Source organism: Neomonachus schauinslandi, chromosome 10 (genome assembly GCF_002201575.2).
Source record: "Neomonachus schauinslandi chromosome 10, ASM220157v2, whole genome shotgun sequence".
NCBI lineage: Eukaryota > Metazoa > Chordata > Mammalia > Carnivora > Phocidae > Neomonachus > Neomonachus schauinslandi.
This window is the reverse complement of record NC_058412.1, coordinates 66,629,147-66,633,651: the sequence shown is the minus strand read 5'-3', so window position 1 is coordinate 66,633,651 and position 4,505 is coordinate 66,629,147. Positions and strand designations below refer to the sequence as shown.

Below are 4,505 nucleotides of genomic sequence, written 5' to 3'. Positions count from 1 at the left end.
TTGGTTAGATTTATTCCTAGGTATCTTATGGTTTTGGGTGCAATTGTAAATGGGATTGACTCCTTAATTTCTCTTTCATCTGTCTTGTTGTTGGTGTAAAGGAATGCCACTGACTTCTGTGCATTGATTGTATATCCTGCCACTTGACTGAATTCCTGTATGAGTTCTAGCAGTTTTGGGGTGGAGTCTTTGGGGTTTTCCACATAAAGTATCATATCATCTGCAAAGAGTGAGAGTTTGACTTCTTCTTTGCCGATTTGGATGCCTTTTATTTCTTTTGGTTGTCTGATTGCTGTGGCTAGGACTTCCAATACTATGTTGAATAGCAGTGGTGATAGTGGACATCCCTGCTGCGTTCCTGACCTTAGGGGGAAAGCTCTCAGTTTTTCCCCATTGAGAATGATATTCGCTGTAGGTTTTTCATAGATGGCTTTTATGATATTGAGGTATGTACCCTCTATCCCTATACTCTGAAGAGTTTTGATCAAGAAAGGATGCTGTACTTTGTCAAAAGCTTTTTCTGCATCTATTGAGAGGATCATATGATTCTTGTTCTTTCTTTTGTTAATGTATTGTATCACATTGATTGATTTGTGGATGTTGAACCAACCTTGCAGCCCAGGGATAAATCCCACTTGGTCATGGTGAATAATCCTTTTAATGTACTATTGGATCCTTTTGGCTAGTATTTTGGTGAGAATTTTTGCATCCATGTTCATCAGGGATATTGGTCTGTAATTCTCCTTTTTGATGGGGTCTTTGGTTTGGGGATCAAGGTAATGGTGGCCTCATAAAATGAGTTTGGAAGTTTTCCTTCCATTTCTATTTTTTGGAACAGTTTCAGAAGAATAGGTATGAATTCTTCTTTAAATGTTTGGTAGAATTCCCCTGGGAAGCCATCTGGCCCTGGGCTTTTGTTTTTTGGGAGATTTTTGATGACTGCTTCAATTTCCCTAGTGGTTATAGGTCTGTTCAGGTTTTCTATTTCTTCCTGGTTCAATTTTGGTAGTTGATACATCTCTAGGAATGCATCCATTTCTTCCAGGTTATCTAATTTGCTGGCATAGAGTTGCTCATAATATGTTCTTATAATTGTTTGCATTTCTTTGGTGTTGGTTGTGATCTCTCCTCTAAAAGCTTCAATTTATGAGAAAACTATGTAATATAAAACAGAGCTAAGTGATTTTAAAGAAAATGGAAATAAGGGCTTCAATGGGCACATGGCCACCCACAATAAAGACATTTCCACTTTCCCTCCCAGTTAAGTGTAGCCAGGTGACTAAGTACTGGAAAATGGAATATAAATGGAAGCTCTGTGTGCAACTTCTAATATACACCTTTAAATGAAGTAGGCATGCTCTTCCTTGCTGCCTTTCTCCTATTACTGGCTACAAAGTGAGCACAATTCTTATAGCTCAAGCAGCTATCTTAGACCATGAGACAGCAAGTTAAAACTGTTGGAGCAACAAGATAAAAAGATCTGAATCTAGATAACCAGGCAACTACCATTCCAACACTGCGTTGCCTACCTCTCGACTATTACATGTTAGATAAAATATACTTCTACCTTATTTAAGTCATGTTACTTTGATTTATCTATTACCCATAGCAGAACTTAATCCAAAGTGATTCAGAATGTATGTACCTGGAAGTGGGTGCTGCAAATGATAAAACTTAAAAAAACAAAATAAAACAAAACAAAAACAAACAAAAAAACCCTAGGTAGTGACTTAGTGCCTGTGATAGGCATCTAGTGACAAGGATCTACTTATTGCAGAGTAAATCTAGTGAACCTTGTTACATGATGGCACAGCTTTTGGGCAAAATTCTTGATCCAGCTAAAGTTGGTTTACCTTGCAAAACAAACCACATGACCAACAAGGCTGTAGCTCTAAAGAAGATGGTGGGAAAGATTCAGAATGCTGGTTGGTGATTGTTGGCTTCTTCCCACTTTCAGCAAGAATCTCTAAGAAATAGTTAAACTCTGGCCAGAACTGCCCAGTCTGCAAGCAGAGGTAGAAGGGAATTCAACTATACTAAGGGAGGTACCTGCTGCCTAACGCCTAAAATCCAGGTTTATTTAGAATCTGATGATTCAGAACATTTCTAGGTTGAACAAGTTTACAGCATCACTGTTTCATTCTGAAGCAGCAGGGTGAGGCTGGGGGTGGCGCGGGGGCTGACATGTAAAAACTCTAGCAGGAGATTACGTTTATGCCTTACCATACAAAGACTGAACATACTCGCAAAGATGGTGTTTAAGGGTGTTTCCTTCACCCCCAAATGCATTATGTAGATAGTCACAAGACAGTCACCAATAACATGAGAGAAAGGAGTATGGGAAGATCAAAGAAACGAATAAATAAAAGATTACAGGCTTAAAAACTATGTTTTTACAATCTTAAAACCTATGTTTTGTTTTTTTTCATTTTAACAGTTTTTATTTCAAGTCACATCTAAGATTACTTTACTCCTGCATCTTCTCAATTGTTTCTTCCTTATATTTGTCCTTTTCCTTTCTTACTTGGTGAGATTTGGCTTTATGTTCAGGGATCTTTTTGCAGTCTTTGTCCAGTTTTAGTCTGGTGATAACCACCTTGCTAGGGTGAATGTCCACATGGACGGTTGTGCCGTTTGCCTTCTCTCGCTGCACTCAGTGTAGATGACATACTTTTTCCTGTAAACCTGGACTACTTTGCCAATCTGCTGACCTTTGTAGTGTCCTCGCACAACCTGTACTTCATCATCCTTTTAGATGGGCGTGGATCAAACGTTGTACTTCTGTCTCAGCTCTTTGGAAAGAGGGGAAGACATGATCTTCCTGCATATGTGGGAAGGTACATTGAAATGCCGTTTTCGGTTCTTGCTCCGGTCAGAAGTCACAAAGGGATTGAACTTCATTTTGGCCGCTGACCTGAAACCTATGTTTTTTCAAGAATTTTGATTGCAGTTACTTATACATGGAACTGACCAGAAGTGAAGTGAAAGCCCGTTTTTGTTTTGTTTTTAGTGGATTGTATTGCCAAACCCTTCCTGCTGCACCTAAAAAAGCCTTGTGTTATCTTCTGCTGCATAACGAACCACTCCCAACTTAGTGGTATGAAAGTGGGACAATCCTCTATCATCATCATCATCATCATCATCCTTCACAGTTCTGGGAGGTGACTGTGCTTAATTAGGTGGTTCACACTTACACAGTTGCAATCAATGACTGGTATTGGAGTCATTTTAACAACTCCTCATTCACATGTCTGGTGATTGATACCAGCAACTGGCTATGACCTCAGCTATGTCTATGACCCAGAACACTATGCATGACTTCTCCATGTGCCGTGAACTTCCTCATAACACAGTTTCCAATGACCCAGCACCCTACAGAGTCAGGTAGAAACTGTATCACCTTTTAGGACCTAGGCTTGGAAGTCACATGGTGCCATTCTGCCATACTCTAATGGTTGAGGAAATCAAAAAGGTCCAAGTTTCAAGTAGAGGGGACATAGACTCTGCCACTTGATGGGGAAATAGCCAGGTCACATTGTAAGAACTGGTGATACGGGAGATATTGTTACAGCCATCTTTGGAAAATACAAATCTGTAACTGGCCTTTAAAATACAATTCCTGGGCCCCCTAAAACAGCAGAAATATTAAGTGACGCTCAAAAGTTGCAAAGCCTTCAAGAAGGGTTTGCTATCCATTGCCCTTACAGGTATCCTAGGAAGAAAACGGAAATGAAAAAACTTTCTGGAAGCAAAGCCAGAACCAGAGAGGATAATGGCTATGGGAGTTCCTCCCAAAGACCTAGGTATCCAGGTGGCTAATCAAGGAACTTGTCCTATACTGTTCCTACTATAGGGAATTTAGAATTTCTAAGGTCCAGTGACTGATAAATGTTTCCCATTCTCCCCATTTCTGAGTCAGATTTTTACTGAAAATAGACTGTTCCTTCTCTACTATTTTATGTTGGGTAGGTTTCTGGCCGACAACTTGTCTTTTAGTTTATTGATCACCAGAATAGAGGAGTCATATCTAGATCTGATGGAGAGGTTTGCCTCTCTCTCAAAGATCCTGGACTTTGAAATGGAATTAATAATTTAATGGGATTCAGGGCTGCCTTTCTAAGAAGGAATAGAATTTGACCAAATTTGTCCTCAATATTCATGTTCCTCTTTTTCAAAGGAATGGCATATTCCACTTTTAGCTAAGCCCATGGCCCCACAGAAAATTGACTATATAAGCCAGCATCCATTTTCTGAGTGTTGGTATGTAACCAAGTTCCAGAACATGGAAACATCCTGTGTAATTTCCAGGAAGTGTCCTTAAAGGGAGAAGCATTCTCTTCATGATTCTCTTCTCCTTCTTGTTCACTGGAAACCAATGTGATGTCTGGAATTCAAGTGGTCCTCTTAGGCCATGAGGCAATGTACACTAAGCTGGTAGAACAGCAAGAAAGAAGACCAGTCCTCCTCGATCACTCTTAAGCTTTCATACTAATCCTGAAATGCCT

The 4,505-nt window shown here is 39.7% G+C and overlaps 1 pseudogene; it reads right to left on the bottom strand.

Annotated features, from left to right (window-relative positions):
* Nucleotides 1-2,467: 2,467 nt before the first annotated feature.
* Nucleotides 2,468-2,901, bottom strand: LOC110590437 (annotated as a pseudogene).
* Between the last annotated feature and the right edge of the window lie 1,604 nt (nt 2,902-4,505).